The sequence below is a fragment of the Choloepus didactylus genome, chromosome 14 (assembly GCF_015220235.1).
Source record: "Choloepus didactylus isolate mChoDid1 chromosome 14, mChoDid1.pri, whole genome shotgun sequence".
NCBI lineage: Eukaryota > Metazoa > Chordata > Mammalia > Pilosa > Megalonychidae > Choloepus > Choloepus didactylus.
In genome coordinates this window covers 17,000,765-17,021,016 of record NC_051320.1, presented here as the reverse complement: position 1 = coordinate 17,021,016, position 20,252 = coordinate 17,000,765, and the positions used below count along the sequence as shown (strand labels likewise).

Sequence of the window (20,252 nt, the reverse complement as noted above, 5' to 3'; positions counted from 1 at the left end):
ACTGTTCTTAGCTTTTTGGATCCATTAACTCATATAATCCTATGAGGGAGGTGGCATTCTTATTCCCATTTTACAGAAGAGAAAACTGAAGCTTGATAAAGCTGGGAAAGTTGTTTTTCATAAGCTCTAAGGATTGGCAAATGGTAGTACTGGGATTCAGACCCAGCCATGGTACTCTAAGCTCAAGGACCTAAACACTAAAACAAAACAAAACAAAACAAAAAATTAGAAAAAAAAAAAAAACACTAAAATTTCCAGATGTTTGGTTCTATTTCTTAGGCTCTGAATACTCTGGGGACAGCGAATACAAAACTTGGACATTCCATGGCTTATAGTACCATTGAAAGCAACCATGGTTACTGGGGAATATATTAAACCATCATGTAGCAGTCATCATCCATGAAAACTGAGACCAATGGACCCTTACACCCTCCCTAAACATGCAATTCTCTTCACCAAGATGGGCCTTTTATTCTATTAAAGTTCTCAACTTCTTTTCTACTGTGCTCAAAGTTGCTCTTCTCTTGGAAAATTGCTGTTAAAGTTTTTAAGACCATAAGAATTCTACTTTTTTAAGCTGTACAGCACAGTCTTACAAATTTGTACAACAAGGAAGACAAACACATATGTAGCATTAAAACTTAGGTTGTAAACAATTTTTTATCCCTGGGTTTTTTGAACTTTAAAACAAATACATAGAAAAATTATTATTATGCTGTTTTATATATGTGGTCACCTGTAGCCATTGTCCCTTATGTGGATTTTAACTATTAAAATAAGCTTATATTTCAGTGACTTTGTGATTATGTAACAATGACCCATATAGTCAGGAATCGCTTGGTTGCAAGTGACAGAAATCCAAGCAAATTGGATTTAGGCAAAAGCTACGCAACTGGAAAGAACAAGGACTCAACTGATGCCATCAAGACATAGTCTCTCTCTCTCTCCCTCTCTCTCCCTCTCTCTCTCTCTCTCATTTTTCTCTGCTTTTCTCGGCCTTGACTCCATTTCTGACAGCCCCTCCTTTGTGGGGGACAGACGGATAGCTGCCAATCACTCCAGGCTTATGTTATATTTTCTCAGCAATCCCAGGGGTGGTGGTGAGGGAAAGAAAGGTATTTCCTTCCTACTAATCCAACAGAAGTTTTCAGAACTGTATCTCATGACTTCACTTGTTCTCTATACCGCCCCATTCCTAAGTCCATTTAATAGCCAGGGTGTAGGCTGCTCTGATTCTTTGACTGGCCCGGCTGCACCCACTCCAGGAGTAAGGGAGTGGAGCCAGCACACCTGAACCACATGAGCTAAATTCAGATATTGTGGTTCCAGAAGGGAAACTGAGGGCACTGGAACTGGAACAAAGGGAACTGGCACATGCACAGGCCAAAGACAACAATGTCCAGTTCAATCTGCAAAATAAGAATTAGGGAAACTGACTTATTTTAAGGTTATTTATATTCTACCTAATTTCAAAGCATATATTGATGAACCGATCATGGCAAAGAGGAAAACAATGTAAAACAGTAAGCTAAAGCTAAGGGTAAAGTTGCTATTCAGAAATACACAGCACAGTATTGGTCCATAACAGAAATGGGTTAACAATTTGGTAGCTGTTACAGATTGAGTGATGTCCCATAAAAAAGACATGTTCTATGACAACAAGGAAGAACCTTGAAGACATAATGCTGAGTGAAATAAGTCAGACAAAAATGGAGAGATATTGTATGCTATCACTAATATAAACTCCCTGAACAATGTAAAATCAGTGTCTTATAATGTAGAATATAGGGGAACTAGAGATAGTCAGTCACTAGTGAAGGGGGAATGATTACCTAATTTGTACAGACATGTTAATGAGGGTGAACTTAAAGGTATGGGAATGGACAGAGGTGACGATAGCTTGATAATGGAATTTTAAGTATCAGTGCCACATTGAAGGCAAACATGATTGAAAGGGTTTGTTTAAAGGTATGTGTCCCACAAGTGCTTGCATGATCTCCGTCTAAGGTATGACACTGGTACAAAGAGTTAACAACAGAATGATATATGGGAAAAACTATATATTGCAAATGATAGACCATATTTAATAGAATACCTTACCAATACCATACTAATACTAGGGATAAATAACTAGAAGCTGGTAAGAGATTTGGGGTGTTTGGGGTTATGATAATTGTTTAAAATTTGAGAGTGATGATGATTGTACAAGGAAGTGAATATAAAAAAAAAAAAAGACATGTTCAAGTCAACTCTCGGTCTTGTGGGCATGAAGCCATTTGTAAACAGGATCTTTGTAAATGTTATCAGTTAGATGAGGCCAAACTGAACCAGGGTGGGCCTTTATCCAATACGGCTGGAGTCCTTAAAAGCAGAGGAAATTTTGGACTCAGGAGTAGCAGACAGAAGGAGACACATGGCCATATGACGGAGGCAGATATCGAGTTACGGAATATCAGCAGGGCACCACCAGACACCATAAACTTCAGGGAAAGCATGGTCCTGTCGAAGTGTTAATTTTGGACTTCTAGTCTCCCAACCTACAAGACAATAAATTTCTGTTGTGTAAGCCAACCAGTTTGTGGTTCTTTGTTACAGCAGCCTTGGCAAACTAAGACAGTAACCAAAAGTAAATAGGAAAACACCTTCGGTTAGAAGATGTTAATAAGATAAAAACTAAGAACACGTTGAAGGAGCACAACTTTTCTGGCACTGAATCTGGGAGTAAATACCCCTACCCCACCCTCACACTTAGCATACATGATTACTGTCTGATATAGTCAAGATTTTAGGTTGGGTTCCTAGAAGTGGAGCCTAAGACGGTGGCTCTTGCACAAGTGATTTAATGAGGGAATGGTCTCAGGAGGGATGTGGAAGGAAGGGAGGGAAGCAGGATGGAGCAGGGAAAGAATCCCAACAAAGGTCTGGTCTCAGGTGAAGGAAGCCTGCACCCATGAGGGGCTTTGGAGCCTGAGAGACAGCATGGAATTGTCCTGCCTTGGGCTGAGGGGATTGGCTTTTACACCCCTTTATCGGTCAGCCATTGGCTAATGGTCTGCCACTGGAGCTAGGACGTGTGGTATCATCTCCTAGGCATCTGCAGATGAGAATGGTAATGCTTTGAGCTGTTATCAGTTGAACCACACATCGGCTGGGGATGGGTGCAGGGGTGGGTGAATGAGCCTGGTAAAGGGCTCTGGGTGGTATACCAACAATGTCTTCTATAATGAACAACATTCCATTGATATCCCTAATAAACACACAGGGAGAATTTGAGTAACTGCTTCTTGAAGCCTCTCTAGGTATAAGTCAAGGGCATGAGAAAAACCACAATGCATTAAAAGCAATTCTATTAAGTGCCAAGACAATGTGAGAAAGTATAAATCTCAGTGGAGGCCTAATCTAACTCAGGGACATAATTTAGAATATCTAAGAAATGGATGGTCTCCTTACCCTTTAGGCAAGCTTCCTCAAACACTAAATCTTACATCTAAGCTCTTAACAAGAAGCGAGCAACAGAAAGTTTGTCAAGAACTTCTATTGCACATATTCTACAAAGCTGACTAGGGCAAATCCGTGGACTTTGATGTTAAATCCAAAGCTATTTATCTATTTATCCCTTCTATGCCATTTACTTTCTGCCAGGCAGTATTCTAAGTGTTGATAAATGTTAACACATTTAATCATCATAACAACTATCTGGTGGATTTTATTTTTATCCCCTTTTTATAAATGAAGAAATTGAGGCAGAGAGTTTAAGTAAATTGCCCAAGACACATGGTTAATAAATGGATGGGCTGCTTACTAAGTAGGATGAAATCTAATTATGACTGTTATGATGTTTAATTTAGGAATAAAGTCAATTAAACTCTATATATTTCCAGTTCAATTTCAAATTTTGAGAACCATCAGAATGATGTACCTGAAGCCACAGTCTGCAGACAAATAGGACAAATCAGCTGATGAACACATTTTTTCCATCTTTGTGATTTTAACAATTGTTGTCATTGAAGTTATAGACAACTCTCAATTAAGTGAGTAATAATTGGTATTACTCAAATTACAACTAAAATAAAATAAGGGAAATATTTTTTTGAATTGTAGAGCCATATGAGGTTCTAATTAGAGTTATAGATCCCCTTCCCAGAACATGTTCACAAAGATATCTAAATTTTTTTTTCATACAGTTTCAGGGGGTTCATGGAGCTTTTGAGGCCTCTGAGATTTTTTAGGAGTCCCTAAAAATTGAACTATTAGCCCTGCTGGTAGCCTGGTAAATTAAATCCTTTATGCCAACAAAAACATGTCCTTAATCTTAATCTGAGTTCCTGTGGGTGTGAACCCATTTGTAAACAGGACATTTTGAAGATATTATTAGTTAAAGTGTGGTCAAATTGAATCAGGGTAGGTCTTAATTCTTATAAAGAGAGGAAATTTGAACATAGTAGATCAGTAGGAACCAGAAACTGTAAGAAGCTAGAAGACACAGAAGTCAGAAATCAGAGAAAGTCACAAAAGGAGACCGAGGACATTGCCATGTGATGGAGGCAGAGATGCAGTCATGGAACCCAAAGGACTGTGGCAAGCCATCGCAAGGATGCTACAGACTCCAAGAGAAAGCACGGCCATGCCGAAACCTTTATTTGGGACTTCTGGCCTCTAAAACGGAGCCAATAAATTCTTGTTGTGTAAGCCAACATATTGTGTGGTATTTGTCAAAGCAGCTCTGGAAAACTAAGATAGTTACCTCAAGGACTTCTGAGATAAAACAGGATTTATGTGACACTACCTTCCCACATGCCCCAAGAAACTTGCATGTCTTTGGTGGATGTGTGACTTATTGAACTGAAGGGCTTTCTGAGACCACCTGTGATACTGGTTCTTTGCATTTCACTAGATATTAAGCCTCTTGGTGGTAAGGACACATCTTGCTCATCTTTGTAGAATCCATAAGTGTTTGTCAGCCTACCTCACAGAGTAGGCAATCAGGAATTCTGATGCAGACATTTTGAAATGGGGAACATCCCAATGCATCAAAGTGTGAAAACTGTTCTTTTTTTTTTTTAAACGAAGTAACATGTGAAGCAACTATCACTGACTTGCACACTCTCATCCCATTCTTGAACCTCTCCCAGGGGATGGGACTCTGTTATGCGTAATTCTTGGTACGTAAAGACACTCTAAAAGTCAAATCGTTGATATCTATTAAAACTACTGCATCAAAATTAAGAGATGAATATGCATTCTTCTTTACACATTGAACGGACTGATTAATTCTAGGCATGATATCAATTCTATTTAATCAGATGTTCCACTTTCCCTAATTGCCTAACCCTTGGTATTGTCAATCTTTTAAATTATAGCCTTTCTGGTGAGTATATAGTCATAGATCAAGCTGGTTTTAATTTGCATTTCCCTGTTGACTCATGGTATCGAGCATCTTTTCCTATACTTCTTGGCCATTCAGATGTCTTCTTTTGGCAATGACTGTCCTTGACTTTTACACATCATTTTTTTAAGTTGCCTGTCTTCTTTATAGGAGTTCTTTATATATTCTGGATATGAGTATATCTATCTATATCTCTATCTATCCATCTATCTATCTATCATCTATATATAACCCTGGCTATGTGGCTTGTCATTTCATTTTCTCAATGACGTCCTTTGATAAGAATTCTTAAATTTTGGTTAAATCCAACGTGCAATTTTTTCTTATATGGCAAATGTCTTTCGTGTCCTGTATAAGTAATCTTTGTTGCATAGGTTGTATAGAAAGACTCCTATGCTTTCCTCTAGAAACTTCAGAATTTTAGCTTTCAACTTGAGGTGTGTGATTGATCTCAATTTTAATTTTTTTAGTTAGAAATAAAATAAATTTAGTGAACCACAATCAACATTTTAAAACACCAGAATATTTGAAAATATGAGTGCATCACACAAAGTAAAAGTAAGTAGATTCATGTTCTGGGAAGCAATGTAAAATGTATTTCCTCCAGGGAGGCACAGACAAGAGATTGAAAGCTGCTGACTATGCAGTCAACAGACCAAGCCAAAGGAGCCTAGAACTGACCAACAGAATTGGTCAGGGCACATGCTCCAGTCTGTCTCACAAGTTATAAAGTTACACCTCTTTTGTGGTTGCTAGTTCAACATGGAAAGCTATAATTTAAGGCATGTTTTGCCTTGGTCTCAACAGAAAAGTAATCAACATTTCAATCTTTATATATTTTTTTCCTCTTAGCTGTATGTATGACTTCTTCCAAGTGCACTCAGACCAGCTGTTAAACATCCCAACTCTTCTCATTCAAGCAGATTTAGTGGAGTAAATTTAGCAGTTAGAAACAAGAGTAGCTCCATTTGAGAGAGAAAAATGAGACTATCCAGCAAACCAGCCCTAAATGACTAATTAATGATGACCAAATATAGCTAATGACTCTCAGTAGTGGAGCTCAGTATCAACTCCAGCATTTTTAGCAGATAGGACAAAGGGAGGGAGAAGAACTATGAAAAGAAAGGTCTATAGTGATTTAGAAACTGAGCAGGTCTCTGGTTGAAAGCTATCCAGGCTAATTCAGCACATCCTAGCCTGCAGACTTCCGAGGTGGGCACACGCTGGCCACCTTCTAGGAGATTTTGGCCAAGGTGTTCCAGTATACATGAAGCAAAAGAAGTTTATTCTAACTGTGCAGGCATTAGAAAACTGGCAAAGCTGGCAAACCACTAGGAACTGGATCCGCCTTAGGAAGATGAGTGCACAAACAAGGAAGAATACAATTCCAGATATAATACCAGAAAGCAGCTGGAGAGCCAAACCAAGATATCATTATTTTTCTTGGTTCAGACCACTTGACACCTTCCTGCCCCTTTGCCAGGCAAGAGAAACCAATGGTCGCACCAACAACACAATGGGTTCCAAAAATGGGAAACTTCAGGAATGAAGCCACTTGCACTCCCTTTATCCAGTGTATGGACAGATGAGTGGGAAAAGGGGGACAAAAATTAGATGAAGAATAGGCTGGGATAGAGGGGATGGAAAGATTTAGGTGTTCTTTTGTGCTTTTATTTTAATATTGGAGTAAGGAAAAGGTTCAAAAATTGATTCTGGTGATGAATGCACAACTGTGTGACGGTGCAGTGAAAACTGATTGTACTCTGTGGATGACTGTAGAGTGTGTGAATATATCCCAATTAAACTGTATTTTAAAAAAAGTAAATGAACAATGGAGGGGAGGAGGGGAATGGGACATTTTGGATGTTCTTTTTTATTTTAATGCTTACTTTGTTTTTTGGAGTAATGAAAATGTTTAAAGTTTGTGGTGATGAAAGCACAACTATATGATGATACTGCAGACAACTGATTGTACACTTTAAATGATTGTATGTTATGTGATTATATCTCAATAAAAGGGCATTAAAAAACAAACAAACAATGCCACTAGCTGCCACACAGCAGAAGCCACCACGGCGATTACGGAGCCCGCCACGAGCAGCTCCTGCGTGGAGCTGCACATCCTCGGCCTCGACCAAGCCCTCCCGCACCGCCTCGCCGCGGGCAGGACGGAACCCACCGTCCCCAAGATGCTGGCGAGGATGGAGGCCTGCCTCAGCGTCACCACCCCGAAGCCCACAGCGGCGCCAAAAGAATTCGCTGCGTCTTTGGCGCCCCCAGAGAAGGCCAGGACCAAGGCCGCGAGGAAGCCTCCAGCCGGCGGGCGGCGTGCTGGCCCGGGGGCCCGGGGGCGCGGCCGCGGTGGGCGCCATTGTCTCCAGCAGGGTCTGCTGACTAACGAGAACCACGGAGCGACTTGCAAGGTGTGCAAACGGAGCACGAGGTATCAAAATGCTCTGATAAAGAATCTGTATTACATACAATTAAATACTGTAAACGACGGCACAGACACCGACCTGGGGAGTCACCGCTACACGCCGCGAATGGGCCCTTGCTGTCGGGGGGTTTCCTTGGCTTTGGAGGGCTAAGAGCGCAGAGAAGTAACTCCATAGCGCAGAAGAGAAAGGATGCAAGTTCGTCCCGAGGGTCCGAGTTGGCCCAGCGAGACGACGAGGCGAGGTGGTGGCAGCCGCAACGGTGGGCGAGCGGACGGCCCACGCGGCACCACCGCGACCCCCGGGAAGTTGCCGCATCCCCTCAGCGGCCGCGAAGGCGGAGCCCGCAGCGCGCGCCCGCGGCCACCCTGACTCATCGCAATGTAGTCTTTGTGTGTAATGGAAGGTAAGCGTCCAAGGCTCATTTTTACCCCCACACGGATATTCAGTTGCTCCAGCGACACTCATTGAAAACTTCTTCCTAGACCTGTTGATTGGCGTTGGCACCTTTGTTGATTACCAGGTGACTCTAAATGTGACCCACTTTTCTGTTCCATTGTTCTATCTAGTTGTCCGTCTGTACTTCAGTACAGAGTTATTGGAAATTTAGAATAAATCTTGAAATCCTCCAACTTTGTTCTTTAAAATTATTTGAGCTATTCTAGGTATCTTTCATTTCTATATAAATTTTGGAACCAGTTTATCAGTTTCTACAAAAGAACCTGCCAGTATTTTGACAGAGATTTTATCACATCTATTAATCATTTGGGGAGAATTGGATCTTATCAGCGGTGTTTTATTAATGTAGTAGTTTTGCGTATTATAAAAAATTTATTCCTAGACATTTTATGTTTTAAGCTCTCATTAATGTATTTTTAAATTTCATTTCTGATTTTTTGTGGCTAGTGTATAAATTACAATAGGTTTTTGTAAATTGGCCTTTTACCTCGTGACTTTGCTAAATCCCCTTATTAGTTCTAACAATTTATGTTTATTTCTTTGGATTATTTATGTACACAGTCATGTTATCTATAAATAAATCCAATTATACTTACTCCTTTCCAAACTATATTTTCCTTTTTCTTTCTTTCATTTCTTTCCTCTTTTCTTTCTGTTTTTAATTATTATATTGGCTAACAGCTCCAGTACAATGTCTTTTTGTCTTATCTTTGTCTTGTTTCCAACCAATGGGGGAAAGCATTCAATATTCCATCATGTTATCTGTAGGGTCTTTTTGGGTAAATATTCTTTATAGATTAAGAAAATTCCCTCTATTCCTAGGTTGCTAAAAAATTTTTATTTTTTAAATCATGAATTATGTTGAATTGTGAAAAATGCTTTTTCTGCATCTACTGAGATGATCATATGAATTTTCTCCTTTATTTTGTTAAGCTAGTGAATTACACTGACTGATTTCTGAATATTAAACCAGCCTTACATTCCTGGGATAAGTCCTCTTTGGTCCTATTGTCTTATTTTTTGGTGCATTGCTGGGCTTGATTTGCCCAGGCTATTGTAGATACCTAACAGGCAACAGATGCAACCACCCAGACTATTAGGGCTGGAAGTTGATTTTCAATAAGAAAGCACAATGGGGAAAACATGGAGGGATTTGAGCTGGATTGTCTCGTGTGCCGTGGTGGTGGTGGTGGGGGTTGCACCAGGGTCTGGCCTGCTTATGTGAATTTGCTGCTGCTGCTGCTTCTTGGTGGCTGCCTCGTTGCCCAGGTCCTTGGCCATCTCTATAACTGCCAGTGCCATCTCCTTTACCTTCTCCTGCTTCCTTGGCTATCTCAACAAGTGTTTTGGAAGGGACCTGTGCTGGTTTGGATATATTATGTCCCCCCAAAAGCCATATAATTTACTGCAATCTTGTGAGAGCAGACATTAATCTTTTTATTTTTTTAGACATTAATCTTTTGCTTGAGTGTTTCCATGGAGATGTGACTCAATCAACTGTGGGTAATACCTTTGATTAGATTATTTCCATGGTGGTGTTACCACGCCCATTCAGTGTGGATCTTATTTAAATCACTGGAGTCCTATAAGAAGAATGCCCAGACAGAAGGAGCAGGGCAGCTGAGAGGGACATTTTGGAGAGAAGCTAATAGCAGACACCTACTGACACTTTGAGATGCTAGCCCAGAGTTTGCTCCAGAGAAGCTAAGAGAGGACAAATGCCCTAAGAGCAGCTGAGAGACTTTTGGAGAGACGCTCGGGAGCTGACACTTGGAGATGCTTGGGGATGTAGACAGAAGGACATTTGGAGATGTTAAGCTAAGAGATGAAGCCCAGAGTTTGCCCTGGGATTTGCTAAGACAGGACCCCTGGGTGCTTAGAGAGCAATGCCCTGGGAGAACAAGCAAGGTTGCACAGGAGCTGAGAGAGGAGCTGGAATACAACCTGGGATCAGTAGACGCCAACCATGTGTCTTCCCAGCTAACAGGTTTTCTGGATGCCATCGGCCATTTTTCAGTGAAGGTATCTTATTGTTGATGCCTTGGTTTTGACACTTTTATGGCTTTAGGACTGTAACTTTGTAACCAAATAAACCCCCTTTATAAAACCCAATCAATTTCTGGCATTTTGCATAATGGCAGCATTAGCAAACCGGAACAGGGCCTAACCTTGCATTTTGGCCAAGATATATTCAAAACCCTTCATAGTCTTGATCATGTGGCTTTTGAACCAGGACAGAACAAATTCTTAGATAGCTCTGGAGACACTAAATAAGCCAGAGGAGATCTGGTGGATTTTGGTCCAGCTGCTATTTTCAGACTTCATATTAACACATCATTCCTCTACCCTCATCAGCCGGGTGTGGTTGAAAAAGGTGCTCATGGTCTGAGTCTGTGGGTCCACAGTAGAGTCCTCCAGGATGTACACTGAGTGGACAACATTCGTGGAGCATACTATTGGCCTTGGTCAGGAGTTGCTGGGATAGGAGCTTCTGGTTAGGGGTCACCTCTGGGTGTATTATGTCTTCTGTCAAGTCCCAGGGACTCCAGAGCATGCGCTGGTCCAGGAAATACTCCCCAGTGTCCTGGCCGGGGAGGACTCAGCACCCATGCAGCTTCAGGGATCTGGAGGTTGGGGGCACAAGGAGGCCTGGCCAGGCCTGGGCACACATCCACTAGGCTTGCAGCTCCGTTGCCTCTTGTCACACCTGATCCACAGCCAACACAAGGAGTTGTCAGCAACACCAAAGACAAGAAGTTTTTAAATTTGATGAAGTTCAGTCCATCCATTTGTTCTTTTAGGGACTATGCTTTTGGTGCTAGATCAAAGAAATTTTGCCTGATTCAATATCACAGAGGTTTTCTCCTAAATTTTCGTATACAGGTTTTATAGTTTTAGAATTTACTTTTAGGTCTGTGATACATTTGGTCTCTGTTTATGTCATGCAAGGTATAGATTGAAGCTCTTCTGCTTGATTTTTCTATTTTCTCAATTCCCATGCAATTTTAGCTGACTGCTATTAGACTTGCACTCACCATTACAAATGCTCTGGCAGAAATCATGACTTTCTCTTTGTAGCTCAGTCTTCTATTTGGCAATTGAACAAATATTTATTTAGTGCCACTGTAAGTCAAGCATAATTTTGGGCCCTGGGGTTCAGTGATTATCAACAATAGGCACACTCCCTGCTCTCATGGTGTGTACCGTCTAGGAGGGGGTACAGACAAACAATTAGATGGGGATGTCTGGGGACCGTGGTGGACTAGGGGGTGTGAGGGGACTCCCAGCCCTAACTCTGTAGCATTTTGACCACTCCCTTCTTTCTTTCTCCTGGGTCTTCTATACTTCTATTTCTTCTCATTTCTTTTGCTTACTCCTTTTTCCTTTGGTGTTTTCTAGCATCTGAGCTCCGAAGTCTCTCCTCTCTCTTCACATTCTCCCTAATAGACCTCATTTACTTTCAGTTCTATGGCTGTAATTACCACAAATGTCCCAGTTTTCCACATCTGTATCTTTCACTTACCCCATACCCCAGATTTCTTGTGTCATTAACTCCCTGCTGGATTTGACACAACTCAGATGGAACTCAGCACCTTGCCCCTCAAAACGTCTCTGCCTTCTGTGTTTCTTCTCTTGATGAATAAATATGTCACCATCTACCTGGTCACCAAAGCCAGAGAACTAGCTGCCTTCCTACCTTTCTCCCTTTCCTTGGCTGCTTCATCTAGTCAATAAGTCCTTTTGAGCCCACTGTGTTGTGGCCATTTGTCATTTTCTTGCTTCAGGATCTGGCTACTCTTCCTGTTTTGGGGGCTCCTGCTTCATGTGAGACTTGGCAGGAGTCAGGATTCTGCCCCCACCCCCTTCAGAAGCTGGTACTTGCTCTCTCCTTTCCCGTGGCTGTGGGGAAAAAAGTCCCAAGACTCCGTTTGGAACTTTAAATTCGGTTTCCCTTCTTCCACCTTTGTCCTTTTCTGTTTGTTTTCCACAGATCGACTCTTTTTTTAAAAGCAGAAGTCAGGTCATGTTCCTATCTGCTCAGAATTTTCCAGTGCCTTCTTATCTTATTTAATATCATATTCAAAGCCTTAATCATGGCCTGTAAGGCCCTATGTGATGGACCACTGGCTAAATCTCCACATTTATTTCCTACCACTCTTTCCCTTGCTCCAGCCTCCTTGTTGGGCCTGTGACATGCCAAGCACACTCCAGACTCAGAGACTTTGCACTCGCTGTTCCTTCTTCCTGAAATGCTCTTCTCCCTCATTTTTACATGGTTCACTTACTTACTGCCAGTCTGTACCCAAATGTCTACTCTGCAGAGATACTTTCCATGACTGTCCTATCTAAAACAGCTACCCCTCTCCCAAGTCACTCTCTGACCCAAGACCCTACTTAATTTTTCTTCAAAGCACTTCCCACAACCTGATATTATATTGCTTATTTATTCTTTATTGGTCTCTTTTTCACTTGCCCCACTAGACTGTAAACCTGACGGTAGGAGGAGTGGATCTGGTTTTGGCTGTATCTAGCCTGGCATGTAGTAGGCCCTCGATGAGTGTTTAAGGAATGAAGAATTGGTGGATTCGGTGGATTGGAGGTTCCTGTGGGCCCAAAGAATTGCTGGAGTGGAGTTACAAGAGAATTTTCTCCACAAGGGAGCTGTTGGCAGTTTGAGTCAGATTGTTCCACATATTGCAGGGCATTTGGCATTTAGCATTCTTGACCCTCACCCATTACATGCTAGCAGCATCCCTGTGTCATCTAACAACCAAATGTACACAACACTTTTCTAAATGTCCCTTGGAGGGAAAGTGCAGTCCAGCCCAGTAGAGAATCAGTGTTAGAGGAAGTGAACTGGAAATGTAGGAGGCTGCAGTTTGAGTCAGATGCTTATGTTTTTAAAATTCATACTTCAGATGCTTATGTTTTTAAAATTCAGAGCCTGCAACATGCTTTGTTTCAGTAATTTGTCCCCACCTCTGTCTCCCTCTGTTAATCTGGGAGCTCTCTGAGAGTAGGAATCATGATTTGTCTGAGTGCATAATTCCATTTGGATATTTATATGTTCGTATATGTACATACTCGTGCACCTGCACATGTGTTTTCCTATTGGCCCACCTGGTTTCCCTGTGCGACCAGCCTCCACAGCCATTCTCATTTCTCCACCCTCCTCTGCACACGGCGCCGCTCAGTAGGGGTAGTCAAACAAAGCAGGGACTTGGCATTACACACCAGGCCCTGGCATGGCTGCCTGGCTGAGCTCTGAACTAGAATCCACTCCTGTTATTACAGGGATGATAATCTCTGTGTTTGGAAAAGGAAATTGAGGCCCTTGTTCCTTCATGGAACTCATTGATTGATATCAAATCAGGCCCTGGTAGCCTTACCTGTGCTGTCACTGCCATTCCAAAAGCTCTGTACACTCAGCCCTGGACTCACTGTTTCAGGTCACTGTGACTAATACCCTGCAGTGGAGGAGAAAGACCTTTGATTTGTTACAGCCACTGGGGTTGGCAATGCCCGTGGTCATTTGTGGCTGGTTTTGTTGCTGTGTCTCAAAAGACATGAAAGGATCTGCTTGGATCCACTGAACTAGGTAGAGACGTAGCTGGGATTGGAACTCAATAGTCCTCTCTCCATTTTGCTAGGCTCCCTCTAAGATTAGCATCTTCTTGACTTCAAATGAGTCATATTTATTGGGATCCTGAGTCCCCAGACTTTCATTGGTCAACTTCTGCTACCAGAAACAGTCCAGTGGATACACAGAGTACAAAGGACAATCCCAGCAAATGTGTCCTTTATTACCGATTTAGGCCCCTAGGATTCTTTTAACCTTTTTAGTTTAAGGTCTAGAATAGAGAGGCTGAGTGTGGTACTTGGCCTATTTCCCTTATCCTAGACCCACACCGTAGGGTGGCAGGAGACATAGAAGTATGAGTTCTTGTACCTCAGGCCTGGTGCAAAGCTGCCACCTTTCCCCTATGGCAGTTATTTTCAACCTCAGGGTTAAAATCAATTTAGTGAAGTTGATCAGCATTTTAAAAACATGATTAAAATAGAACAGAACAGAAAATATGAAAGTATTACAAAGTACTGTTTCTTTTCAGTCGTGTGTGTGTGTGTGTGTGTGTGTGTGTGTGCGCGCATGTATTGTGGATCACAATTTAAAATGTATTTCTTACAAAGATTTGTACCAAAGAATGGAGATTCTCAACTTGAAGGTGATAATTATGATTTTGCAGAATGTGCCAGAATGATAGGCCATTAAAGGCATGTCAGAATCTCTGGTGGGAGGAGATGGGTGTGTGTGTTGTTTAAAAGTTCCTCAACTAATTATAACATACTGTTCTAGTTTGCTAATGCTGCTAGAATGCAAAACACCATAGATGGATTGGATTTTATAAAAGGGTTTTTTTTGGTTATACAGTTACAGTCTTAAGGCCGTATAGTGTCCAAGGTAATACATCAGCAATCAGGTACCTCCACTGGAGGATGGCCAATGGTGTCCGGAAAACCTCTGTTAGCTTGGAAGGCACGTGGCTGGCTCCTGCTGCAAAGTTCTGGATTCAAAATGGCTTTCTCCCAGGATGTTCCTCTCTAGGCTGCAGTTCCTCAAAATGTCACTTTCAGTTGCTCTTGGGGCATTTGTCCTCTCTTAGCTTCTCCAGGCAAAAGTCTTTCAACTGCCATCTTCAAATTGTCTCTCATCTGCAGCTACTCTCTCAGCTTCTGTGCATTCTTCAAAGTGTCCCTCTTGGCTGTAGCAAGCTTGCTCCTTCTGTCTGAGCTTATATAGTGCTCCAGTAATTTAATTCAGACCTACCCTGAATGGGTGGGACAACACCTCCATGGAAATTATCCAATTAGAGTCCATTCAGCCACAGTTGGATTGGGTGCAGGCGCTCCACAGAAACACGCAAAGAATCACAATCTAATCAAAACTGATATGTCTGCCCACACAGATTACATCAAAGATAATGGCGTTTGGGGACATAGTACATTCAAATCGGCACACATACTTTCCCTGCTACCTCCCCAACACTCAGACACACACACACACATATACACACATTACAGTGTTGTTGAGAACACTGCCATATTTTTACTTGTTTGTTTGTTTTTAAGAAACAACTAGTGAATTGATTTAGGGAGGAGTGGTGGGTTGCAGAAGGGAAATCGGAAGGTAAGGGGTTCCTTAGTGATTGCCAGAAACCACTGCCACACTTGCTCTCTCCACCTGTTCTTAGCATCCTCCTCTGGAGTGGGGCCCCAAGCAGGCTCTCACACCTTTTTGGTGGCCCTCCCTCTCCTTCCTCCCCTGTACTCCACTTGATCTTGGCCTCCACCTGACCCAGCGAGCCCACCCCCTGGCTCTAAAGCCAGGAGAAGGGAGACTCTAACCAACCTGTCTTCCCCCTTCTTCTACCTCCCAACTCATTTCCATCTCTTGTCTAAATAAAATACAGGAAAAGCAAGTACAGCAGGTACCTGGGAAAATCAAGTCACCCTGGGGTAAGGGGCAGGCAGAGGAGCCCCAGAGAGATTTAGTGGAAAGGAGGCTGGGTGCAGTGGGCGGAGGGCTCACCACTGGGAGGAGACATGGTCAAGACTCCACACCTGCCTCTCAGGTGTTACGGGTCCCCGGTGTGGGGGCAGCAGACAGGGCAGAAAAGCAGAAACTAGATTCTATATAACCTCCCCTTTCCCTTCGTTCTTAGAGGGAGCCCTCTTTGGTTCTAAGGCAGACGTGGACTTTTCACAGTGCCTGACATCCAGATGATACTCAGTTAATGTTTATAATTGTCAAATGGTAGGCGTTTGAAAGCTATAAACTGAAATCTATGGACTTTTCTTTCACCATCCCCAACACACATTTGGCACTCGATAAATGCCATGTGATGTGTTCACAATGACTTAAGGAAAACAAAAACAGAACCACGAGAAGCCAGAAGAATAAAACACACAGGTGTAAAGGATGACCATAGAATTGGGCTTTGCTTCCCCCTCAGTGCACTTCAACAAACCTATCCAAATCAGGAAACCTCAGAGAAGGAGCATCTGTCACCTCCGTAAGTAACAGAGCCTATCCTCTCTTAACCTCTGTGACCCTCAAAACCAAGTAAATTCCTTCTTTTATCTATCCCAAATCCTTTATATTACCCCCTAAGCCAATTTTCTCTTGTACTGTATTCAGTGGGAATTGAAAACAGCTGGTCACCATCTGCTGTAGATTAATTCTTCATGTACTTGAAGCCTATAATTAGGTCACTTCTCAGCCTTCTCTTCTCCAGGCTAAATATCTTATTTCCTTCAGCCCTTCCCAAAAGGTTTTATTTTCCAATTATTTAATTGTCTTCGTTGTTTTACCCTCAACATCAGCCTCTCTGTTCTCCAAACACCTAAAGTTGAGGAGGCTGATCAGAGTGGGAGGGTCGGGGCTCTTTAAGGTCATCACTGCCACTTGCAGGGAGTCATTTTTCTGCAAGTTGTTTATCCAGAGGGCCATTTAGAAATGAACAGCAGCTTTTAATTGAAGCTGACACGGCCTCCCCTGAAATTGGGAACAGAGAAAAAGAATGTCTAGGCTTTGCTTTTACCCTAACCCCAGAGAAGTGGACCACAGCCTTCATTATGCAACCCCAAATCTGTGAGATGGCCAGTGGAAGCATGCACCATTACTACAGTATTTTGAATGTCTTAGAAACTGGGAAGGTCATTGACTACTGGGAAGGTCATTGACTACTGGGGAACAAACTGTGCTCAGGAAACTAGAGTATGGTAGAGAGAAATGTTCTTCCTTTTCAATCCATGGAGTGTCCTGTGGTGCAGGATATCCAGAGAGGAGTAAACCAGGCTCAGTCACCATTCTCCAAGGCAGGGTCCATCTTTCTCCCTTCTGGAATCTTGGATGTATGAGACATTTCCTAGAACCCAGATTTTGAGGAAATATGGAATTACTTTATGGATATATTATTGACATTCTATCTTCACTGTGTGGCCCACTGCTCTGTCTCTGAGATGATCTCTCTCAAAAGTATATTGAAGTTTTATCGCATGACATTTTGGTAGGAAAAATGTACCCTCTTTTTGTTTAACATTAAAAAGGCTCCATCATTTGGGGATGGTGGAGAAGCTTTAGTAATGGATGGAGGTGATGGTAGCACAACACTGTGAATTTAATGCCACTGAATTGTATACTTGAGAGTGGTTAAAATGGGAAATTTTATAATTTGTATATGTTACCATAATAAAAACTTAACCACCCCTGCCCCCAAAAAAGACTCTGTCATCACCCACAAATAGAATATATGGTACTTTTTTTTTGTCTTACTCTATAAATTATCCCCCCTAGCTGCACCATGCCTGATTTAGAAACAGCCATTATTTTTACAGACGAAACAGATTCAGAGAAGTTTTTTAAAAATGTGCTTATGGTTATTAGGTGGCAAAGCTATGATTTGGATCTGGGTGTGCTTGGTCTCTAGTGTCATTAGGCATATTTGCTAAATCAGATTCTGATTTAGGGGATGGGGCTGAGGAATGTGCTTTTCTAATCAAATATCCAAGCGACCCTGATCGCAGCTAACCTAAGTTCTTCTGTGTTGAAAACACTAACTCTCTGAGGCTGGGGCTCCTGAATTTTAAAAATCTAGACTTTTGGTTCTCAAACTTTGCTGTGCATCTACAAGGAGTTTGTTATCAGATCGCCTGGATTCCACTCTACTGCTACTGAATCAGAAACATGGAAGGGTGGAGCCCAGACGTTGTTTTGTTGATAGGCAGCCAGGGGATTCCCAGGCACACTGAAGTCTGAAAACTGCTGTTGTGAAGCTTCCTGGCAGTGTTTGCCCATCCCCAGCATGTCTAGATGATTTATAGGAGATTGAATCTGCTAGGGTGAAAGAAATGGGATGGCTTGGCTAAGTGCCCTTGGCTTCCTTAATGTAGGATATTCTTGGCTGGGGAAATGGTGGGAAGATGAGCCCTGAGGATGCTTGTTGTCTCGCCAGGCAGATATCTCCTGAAGAAGAAATCTTGACTGTTATAACAATAATAAAACCATGTTTTTGAAAGCCAAGTATTATATTTGCAATCAGAAGTATAGCGAAGTGCTAACTGCCCATCATGGTGTCAGGGTAAGTTACTGTTGCCTTGGCAACCGAGCAGGGTACTTATGAACGTGGTAGAAGAGCAGATGGGCAGGGTGTCATTCCATCGAGAAGCCTGGGGATAAGAAGGGTTTTACTGAAATGAGCAACATAAAAATAAAAATAAAAAACCTACTTGGCATATTGAGAAACCCAGTTACAGAAGATGAAAACTCACAAGGTTTGGTTCTATAATATATTGTAAATCTACAAAATATGTTTTAACAGCAGGAGCAGAAGAATGCTCATAGTTGTCTGCAAAATCTTCATCCTATAGTCCTCATTTGCAAGCAGCTCTTCAGGAAATCACGTCCCTTCCATGTTTGTAGTTTGCCATGCGTGGGAAGATGAGTATGGCGGTTGTACTCAAAAGCCAAAATCATACAAAGATGATTAAACCATCACTAGGTGATTTAAGGATACTTAATTGATTTCTGCATAGCAACTTCTTGAGTCAGTATTTATCAGCTAAATAGATGGAAATAATCTTGAAGGTTCATGCATATCTGTACTTAAATTTCAGTACTATAGTATGTGTAAGAAATGTTTAAAAACAGCTCAAAATTTAATTTCCTAGATTAATGGTGAGCTATATTTGTTTGATTCATTTTTACTTTGAACCAAGGAAAGATTAATTACTTAACACTTCAACTTTTACCCATCAATTCCTGAAGTCCATGATTATAATCAAAATGATTGAAAAGTACCTCTATACTTTGACAACTAAACTTCATTAGTTCCTAAAGAACAGAATATCTAAATTACAGTGATTTAAAAAGGAAACATATGGCTTCTATACAAATGTTCATCCCATCACTTGGTAAAAATCAAACAGGATTTCTGCTGTTTGGGGCAGTAAACAGATACTGATCTTACCTGGATGTGATCCTTATATTGGGTTCTTGTGTTTTTTTGTTTAGATTGGTCTGGAGCTTAAGTACAGGGGAAAAAAAAAAGAGAGAGAGAGAGAGAGAGAGAGAGAGAGAGAAAAGAAAAGGAAGAAAAAAAAGAAAGAACCTCCTATATATGAATGAATTACCCTCAGAACTTACCCTCTGAATTCTCCTGGATAAACTTCTGAGAGACCAAATCCTTCCTATAGACGCAAATCTTCCAAATTTACCTTGTTTTGCAATTGTATTCTTCCTCACCCAGACCCCCTGTGGTTTTCCCTATTCAACTTTCTCCCTTGCTTCACAGCCTTGAAAAATGGAACACCTCCCGAGGCAGAAAATAAGGGCATCTCTCTCCCCTTTGTGTTTCCAAAGCCATCTGACTTTTCCTTCTCAAAACACGTAGTTGTGCAACTGCCCTGGGTTTCTGCATTCGGCCCTGTTTCATCTTCTTAGGATGAATTTCCCGGATTGTTGCTTCCTGTGCCCACCATTCCAGAGAAGTGTAGCTGCTGAAATCAAATTCCAAAATGAGGCAGATTTGAATTGCTGAACTAAGTGCAGAGCTGCGTGTTACCAAAGCTCTCTGTTCCTGATCACTGAAATCCCGACCCTTTTCTATGCCAGCCCTAAGGAAGGCAGTTCTGAGGGAAAGTGAGCTCTACTTTTACAGTGGCACCTACCTAAGGAAATTACAAGTCCATGGTGGAAATCGATTGTTGTAAATATGGTCAGAATGAATGAATGATCGAATTAATAGCCCACGTGCTCGTTCCGTCTCTTCCCTTAGTGTGTTTACAATCTCTGGATACTCCCTGCAGACGGAAGAGTCTCAGAATGGAGGCTGTCTATACACAAATAGGAATGTCTCAAATCCTGAGACGAATCTTCTTATAATTTCGGAATTGACTGCTTGCAAATACCAGAA

The 20,252-nt window shown here is 41.8% G+C and overlaps 1 protein-coding gene and 2 pseudogenes across 2 annotated transcripts in view; 1 reads left to right on the top strand and 2 right to left on the bottom strand.

The window, feature by feature from the left end:
• Positions 1–6,568: 6,568 nt before the first annotated feature.
• On the bottom strand, positions 6,569–7,996 carry LOC119508785 (annotated as a pseudogene).
• The window catches only part of CA8 (carbonic anhydrase 8), a 292,778-nt gene continuing 280,298 nt past the window's right edge, over positions 7,773–20,252 (top strand). The window contains exon 1 of one of the 2 annotated variants that reach the window (XM_037802538.1): positions 7,773–8,227. The gene's annotated coding sequence lies outside the window, so the exon portion shown is untranslated. The remainder of the gene's footprint in view (positions 8,228–20,252) is intronic. The other variant, XM_037802537.1, reaches the window with a different exon arrangement.
• Positions 9,397–10,834, bottom strand: LOC119508784 (annotated as a pseudogene).